The 8,223-nt window shown below is 46.8% G+C and overlaps 1 pseudogene across 1 annotated transcript; it reads right to left on the reverse strand.

Annotated features, from left to right (window-relative positions):
• Positions 1-2,270: 2,270 nt before the first annotated feature.
• On the reverse strand, positions 2,271-2,868 carry LOC306666268 (small ribosomal subunit protein eS7-like; annotated as a pseudogene). Its single transcript has one exon. The product of its transcript is annotated as a small ribosomal subunit protein eS7-like (transcript).
• Between the last annotated feature and the right edge of the window lie 5,355 nt (positions 2,869-8,223).

Raw genomic sequence — 8,223 nt, forward strand, 5'->3', positions numbered from 1 at the left:
TGGGAGCCAAAGAGAGCCTCCCACAATAAAGCCCTGCAGTTACAGTCAAGAGATCTTTTACAAAATGTGCCAAAAACCATACAATGGGGAAAGAATTGTCCCTTCAATAAATGGAATTGGGACAAATAGATATCCACATGCAAATGAAAGAAATGAGACCCCTATCTCACAATATATGCAAAAATAAACTCAAATTGATCAAAAATTTAACTGTAGGACCTGAAACTGTAAAACTAATAGGACAAAACATAGAGGGAAAGTTCCATGACGTTTGGTCTTGGCAATGATCTTGGGAGATGAACCAAAAAGAACAGGCAACAAAAGAAATAACTGGGATTTCATCAAACGAAACAGCTTCTGCACAGCAAATAGAACAACCAACAGAACCGAGAGACCACCGACAGAAGGGAAGAAAATATTTTCAAACCACAGCTCCAGCCAGGGATCAATATCTATCATACAGAAGAAGCTGAAATAACCGAATAGTAAGAAAACAACTCAAAAACCGAGCAAAGATCTGAAGAGATGATTCTCGAAAGAAGACCTACAAAGAACTTTGTATTAAAAAAATGGCTCAATATCAGCTAGTTGTCAGAGAAACACAATTAAAACCCCAGTGACATATCGCCTCGCCCCCGTTGGAATGGTTGTTACCTAAAGATAACTGTCCAAGAGGATATGGAGAAAAGGGAAGCCCCCACACTGGTGGTGGGGATGTAATGAGCACACCTCATATGGAAAACAGCATGAACTGCCTCCAAAAAGTAAATGTAGACCTCCAATATGATCTTGCAATTCCATTCCTTGGTGTGCATCCAAAGCAAAGGAAATCTGCATGTCTGAGAGACACCTGCATCTCAAGTTCACTGCGGCACTGTTCCCAACAGCCAAGGAACAGAATCCACCAACAGATAAAGGGATAAGGGGAACACAGTATCAGGCACCCTAGAGCACTGTTCCACTTTAACAAAGAAGGACAGCCTGTCATTTGAGGCAACGTGGATGGACCTGAGGCCATTATGTCCTTTGAAGTATGCCAGGCACAGAGGGACAAGAACTGCATGATCTCACTCATGGATGGAATCCAAAAGGGCTGACAGAGATGGAGAGGGGATGATGGTCACCATGGGTGAAAGGAGAGGGGAAACGCTGGTTACAGAATAGAGCTAGACAGGAGTGAGGTCAGGAGATGGGCTCTACAACGGGCGAGTGTGAGAATGTACAACGTCCTACCCTTGAAAATTGCTAAGAGAACAGATTTTAAGTATTCCCATTTTCACCGTGAAAGAATTTAATGTATGCAGGACAATGTATACATTACTTAGATTGAGTTAGTCATGCCACAATGCCCACGTATTTTGTGATAGCATATTGTACATTATAATCATATATAATGTTGTCAGCAAATTTAAAAAAGATAAAAAGGGAGCTGGGCACTGTGACACATTCCTTGTAATCCCAGTGGCTCAGGAGGCTGAGGCAAGAGGGTCTCAAGTTCAAAGCTATCTTCAGTAACTTAGCCAGCCCAAAGTAACTTAGTGAGATCCTGTCTCTAAACAAAATATAAAATGGGCTGGGTATGTGGCTCAGTGGTTAAGCGCCCCCAGGTTTAAATCCTGGTACAGAAAAAAACAAATCAGTAGGAAGAGTGTCCTAAGATTCTCGTTTCCAAATCGCATGATCAAAGCTCCTTCTGCTCTGCAGCAAATGTGGTCGGGACTCAGCCTTGGCAGCAGCTCCAGCCAGGGCACCAGAGCTGCTCCACCCAGCCTGGATCCACATGCGCCACCGGCAGTCCTCAGGCCGGCGGCGGTAGCCACATCTGTGCAGCATGGGACGGGACGCAATCTGAACCTGCCAACCCACCTCCTGAGTCTGTAGAGCTCTGCTGCTAGGAGGAAGCACCAAGGACAGACCTACTGACACTGCATTGGTAGAGTTAAAGGAAGCTCTGGAAAGGCCTGTCAACCGCACGTTTCCCACATCTCCGAGCATCATACTGAGTCTGAATCAGACAACAAATACCATCAGGTAACAGCGTCTTAGAACAGAACCAGGTAGCAAGGCCACACTCCAGTCCTCCACAAGCCAGAGGGCAGGAGGAGCTTCGAGGGGCGGTCCATCAGGGAGCCTGACTTCCCCAGACTCCTGCAACCCTTTGTTGGTGGTCTTTTCCAGAATAACCTCCCGTTTCAAGATCCGTCATTTAATCACATTTTCTTTTTTTTCTTTCTTTCTTTTTTTTTTTAACTGTAAATGATAACTTTATCGAGTCATTTTGTTTACAACTGAAACTCTGGGAATTCAAAATTAATATCCTTGCCCGTGAGCGTCTTAGAGACACCAGAAAAGGTTTCCACCTGGTGTTCCACATTGTTCTGCTGTGCTTCGTCCGGTGAGCTTTGATGCGCTGCTGCTGCCCAGCTTCACTCGAACCCTCTTGCCCACAGCTTCACTCGGGAAGAGCAAGTCCAAGGATGGCATCATGCACAGCTGTCAGAGCGCAGCTTCTGGGGTGCTTTTGCTTGGTTTTTGTGTGGCTTTTTAGGGTTGGTTTAGGCAGAATTCTCCTCTGAGCAATGAAAACCAAATGCTTCCCTCTGAACTTCTTCTCCAATTCACACACAAGCTGGACTTGGATTTTCTGGAAAGATTTCAGCTGAGGAGCTGGAACAAATGTGATGATAGCTTTCCGACCACCACCAACTCCAATTTCCTCGGGCGCCGTGATGTGATGTTGAGCCCCCGCAGCTGGGCTCTGAGGTCCGGGTTCATCTCCAGCTCTAGCAGTGCCTGCCAGATGCCCGGCTCCAACTCCTCTGGCTTCTTACCATTGGGCTTCATGATCTTGGCGCTGGAACTGAACATGGTGTCATCCTTGAGGAGAGCCACGTAGAAAGCTTAATCACATTTTCCAAGTCCCTTTTGCCACATGATATAATGTCCATAAATTCCAGGCTTTTGCAAATGCAGATGATGAGCTGCAAAGTAAAATCCAGTCAAGGTGTCCCGCTCTGCACCCCAGTCCCCAGAAGCACTGTCATTCAACAGCCTGCTCGGAGATGAGCGTGCAGTAGAGGAGGTACACACACGTACATTAAAGAATGCAAAAGCAGAGAGTTCTAACCCACCCTCTCATCTGCTTCCCACTCCCAGGTCATGGATGCTTGTGGCTGTTCCTCAGCATTGGGCTCAACCATTAGCCAAGCAGAATAGGGTCACTGCCCTGGAGAAGAGGTCATGAGCGCCTCATGCATCCATCCCTGCTCCTATTCCAGTATCATCGCTCCCTCGTGGGTCTTTTGGCCCTGCTGGTAGGACTTCTGTCCACATTAACAAAGAGGAGTCTGTCCTCCAGGCACTGACGTTGGCATTGCTCAGCTCTCCTCCTGAGAGCTAAGTATCTCCTTACACCTGCTTTCTTCTCTCTTAGAGAAAGGCGTGTGAGATGCCGCAGCCCTCTTCACAGGCTAACACGCCAGCCACGTCTTCCCCAGCTGGCCCGTTCCCAACCTCTCTGGCCATTCATTTCGCTTCTGAGCTCCAGCTTCTGGCACCCAACGGTGCACAGGGGTTGACTGGGCCAAGGGGCCCGGGGTCCTCAATGTGTAACAGGCAGCCATTTCTGGTTCTCTACCCCAGCGACCACTTCTGCTACTCCTTCCAATGATTTGCTTGACCTGTGAAGCCTTCCTCTTTTATTCTCATTATTTTCAGCTAAAGAACTACCCCAAGTAAATTTCTGGTTTTCTTCACTTTGTGCCTCCAGAGATAATAAGACTAATGCTTCTGCCTTATTTTTCTGAAGGTTCGTCCTTAGTTTTAAAAATTCCTGCCTTGAGTAGCATTTTCTTTTGCTACAACTTTATCTGAAATGCTTCAGTTTACTCTGCTGGACTCTGATTATTTTCAGAAAGGTTGACAAGCACGTATAATCTGCTCCTTAGACCAAATACTTTCCTTTTATAACACATGTCGGGTTAGCACCATTTGTCATACCTTTTTTCCTTTAATTTGCTTTTGATATCTTCAGTGTGGACTTCTTTTCCGGATGTAGTCCCTAAGAACTGTTTTGGGCATCTCAAATAGTGAAAAAATATCAGAAGGTTTTGGGAAGATCAAAAGAATAAACCATTCAACAAATCTTGTCCACTGTTACCTTCTGTTCTTCAATAATCCCACCCAACTAGGCTGCCAGATTTAGCAAATAAAAGTAGAATACACATGCCCAGTTAGATCTGAATTTTGAATAAGCAATGAGTACTTTTCTGATATGTCTCCTTTCGTCCATTTCAGGTTAGTCTCTGAAATCCGAAAAGTAGTTCAGGACTTATATAGGGACAACTCCCGGACCAAATCAAGGTCTCATGGCAGGGAGGTGGCATGACTTGTGGATATTGAGCCACAGGGATTCAAGGTCGACCCTTCTCAGCTCCTCCTCTTGCCCTGAAGTCAGTTTGTAATTTCAAAAAGGCAGAAGAGCCTGGTGAGGTGGCTCACACCTGTAATCCCAGAGGCTCAGGAGGCTGAGGCAGGAGAATCGTGAGTTCAAAGCCAGCCTCAGCAACTTAGCAAGGCCCTAAGCAACTCAGTGAGACCCTGTGTTTAAAAAAGATATAAAAAAGGGGGCTGAGGATGTGGTTCAGTGGTTAAGCACCCCAGGGTACAATCCCTGGTACCAAGAAAGGCAGAAGAACTTTAGTTAGCTCACCTATCACTACCTACCTAGGTCTGGCATGAAAAACCAAAGCTTCTATTCTGTGACCTTTGTGGAACTTGGCTTCCATCCCTGCCTTGACAGGAAGTGGGGAGGGGAGAACATTGGTACTGAAGCTTCACCTACTTGGAGGGGAGTCTTCATATTCCCCCAGCTCCACCTACAATGGAGTCATCCCATGCTGTGGACTCCCAGGTCAGCCCCGGCAGCAACACAGGAAGGCGGGACCATCAAATCCGGCTAGGGTGTCAGCTGCGTTCTGGCCCCTCGGCCGAACCAGTGTAACCACACAGCCTAATCATAACGTTTGCTGAGGTCCCTGTGCTCCGTGCACCTGGTTGGTTCCCTGGTGAATGTGCGCAAGGACCCTGTGGAAACAGGCACCTGTCTGTGAGTCCAGCTGCCCCAGGCTCAGCTCACCACTCAAGTAAAACACAGCATCACCTGCCAGGTCCATCGCTCAGTCAGACCACCCATGAAAGGCCGATGGAGAAATGCAAAGAGCAGCTCTCTGCAAGCCATGGCGATCTCATTGCGCACAGCCTGGTCCCCACACAAGTTTCATTCTCTAAGTTCCCTGAGTCCCTAAGTCCCAGTCTTTTCCTCAGGGTTCTTACAATGCACCAAATACTGAGTTATGTCAAGGTCCACCCAGTGATTGACACCATGAGCTGTCAATCAAAAGAGGACGGCAGCTGCATGCCCAGAGCCAAGGGTCCTGCCAAGCACATGCCCTTCACCTCCCCAGAGGTATCCACCTCACCTGGGTGCAGAGAGGCCTACTTTCAGCCTTTCGTCACTGTGTGGTTTCAAATGGAGCAAATCAGAGAATGATGTTTGAGACATTAAATCTAATAAGTTGAAACGTGTACCAACGCCATGGGTCTCCATCTCCACAAGGGGTTTTTGCCTTGGCAGGGAGGAATAAAGGGAAGAAAATAAACCAGAGGTGAGAGAGCAAGAGCGAGAGAGAGAGAGAGAAAGAGAGACAGAGAGGGAGGGAGGGAGGGAGGGAGGGCAGAGGGGGTCCCTCCTCTGATTGCATCTGATAAGCTTATTTGATTTTTATTTTTTAATTTATCCTAATTAGTTATACATGCCAGTAGAGTACATTTATGCATTTGGATAAACCATACATAAATGGAGTGTAATCTCTCATTTTTCTGATTCTATATACTGTGGGACCACATTGGTCATGCAGTCATATATGTCCATGAACTGATAATGTCTGTTTCACTCTACTACCATTCCTACCCCCATACCTTTATGGATTCACGAAATAATGACGGACAGTGCTAGAATACGGTTACTTTTTTTTTTTTTTTTTACTCCTTATCACTTCATTAATGACTGTTGAGAAATGGAGAGTCTGGGTAGGGGGGTGGGGAGGGGATCTACAGACTTTAGTAAACTCACACTCAGTTTCTAGACCTCCTCCCCATGAGTAAGAGCCTGTAAAGACTAGCAGTTGCAGGACAGGGACCGTGCTGGCCTTGGAACTGAGAAACAAATCACATCATTAGCTGTTTTCAGGAGGCCTTTGCTGGGCTGCCAGGAATTTCTAGGCTTCTTTAAAATTCAGTGAGTTTCAGTCCCTGCTCTTGATGGAGCGTTCCTCGAGGGTCCTGTGGGTGTGCTTCTGAGCTGAAGTTTTTCTCCCTGTGTTTTGACCTGAGCTTGGGAAGGCATAAATACTCTATCCAGGAGCAGGAGGGCAAACACAGGAATCTCAGAAAGAAGTAGAGGTCAGAGAACATGGGGGCAGGAGATCAAGACTCGTGCAGAGGCTAATCTCTTTGTATAGAAGTCGGTTCTCATAATAAGACTTGTGAGGGATGGAAAAGTGGTTTGGAGTGCTTGTGTTCTAACCTGCCTTGAATTTGCATTCTGAGCTAAGGAATTTCAGCTGAGAACAAATCCCACCTGGGAGAAAAGGAGGCACCTAAAGTCAAAGTGCAGAAGAGATAAAAATGACCAGAATGTGCCCCTGCAGGGAGCAGCAAGGTCCATTGCAATCCCACCGTAAAGTGTCACCGTTCACACCTTCAAGACGGCGATGAGTAACTAAGACCATCAAGCATTTCCCCCAAACCCCTGTGCCAGTCAAACTGCTTCATTATAGTCCATTTCAGGGCTTAGGGTCAATGATTAAAGATCCATACCAAACTTAAACTAAACCTACACAAATAACTTCTTAAAGTTTGTAAATCAGTGTAACACATCCTAGTTAATAAAGGAAAACCCTAATTGGCCATTTGACATTAGCCCCAGCCTTTCTGGGACTCAGGCTTCCCCTCTTCAAATGCATGACTTTCCTTGCTCTCTAGCTACTCTTTCATAAAGTTCAGGGACTCAGAAGCAGCGGACAAGACCCCTGAAACATCTCTCTTCCAGTTTTCTCTGGGACCAGGACAGTCACAAGTACCCCATTTCCCAAGAATTGCCACGGATATCATGCACCCCTTTCTACCACCTGAATCTGCAGCTCATCCCAGACCAACCTCTGCTCTGAGCCCTTTGCCTCATGGCCTGGGGTGAGCTTGAGTCATTTCCTTGAATTCCAACGCTATGAGACACATTCTAAAAACTATATGGGTGTGCACTTCATTTGCACCAAGTCTGAGATGATGCAGGCAACAGTTTGCAGCCAGATTTCTGAAGTTTGCAGCTCCCTAAGCCAAACTTCTCCCAGAACTAACCCTGCAGGGATAAAGTAAACTAGATCATGGATTAACAACCCAGGGATAATGGGAGACACCTTCCGGAAGTCACTTAAACCAGACTGTGGGATGCGTCCCCAAAGTGCTATCCCACTTCCTCCCATCCCGAATCTTTCCCCACGGCTGTCTGCTTCTCTTCTGATTGTCACTTCTTTCTCCTAATATTTTAACACACATCATTTCTCCCTGGTGAAGCATGTTTGTACAGTCAAATTCATTTTTTCACGGCCTTGTTTTTCAGATTTCATACCCACTAGAATGATTTAGTGACTGGTTCATTATCTGTTCTCAGGGGTCCTAAAATTCAGTGCATGCATTTATTCAGCAAATAATTTGTAGAGTCTTGCATGTGTCAGACACCATGTGTGCTAGTTGAGGACAGGGATGATGTGTTCCCAAGAAAGGGGACATTGGAGGTTCTGTGATACCTTGTCCCTGAGAGTTCCTTTAACATCACTATTTCCTAGAAAATAAAACAGCAACTGAAGAGTGCAAAAGACATGGGAGAAGCCCAAGTGCAAAGCCAGCACCCAGGGTGAGGGCAGCTTGTGTACGTGGCTCCATGGAGGGGCACCTGTGTGATCCCCTCTCCTTCAGCGTGGGCGGGGCCTCAGGGCTTGCCTCCCAAGAGTAGAGGACAGTGGGCTGGACGGGCTGCTGGTCAGGAAGATTAGAGACTCACTCCTGCCAGCATCGTCTCTCCAGCTCTTCTGACGCACTTACCCTGACGGATGGGGCCACTTGAAGGTGGCATCTGAACCTGAGCCACCAAGGAACTGAATCCTC

The sequence above is a fragment of the Sciurus vulgaris genome, assembly GCF_902686455.1.
Source record: "Sciurus vulgaris genome assembly, chromosome: 7".
NCBI classification, from domain to species: Eukaryota; Metazoa; Chordata; class Mammalia; order Rodentia; family Sciuridae; genus Sciurus; species Sciurus vulgaris.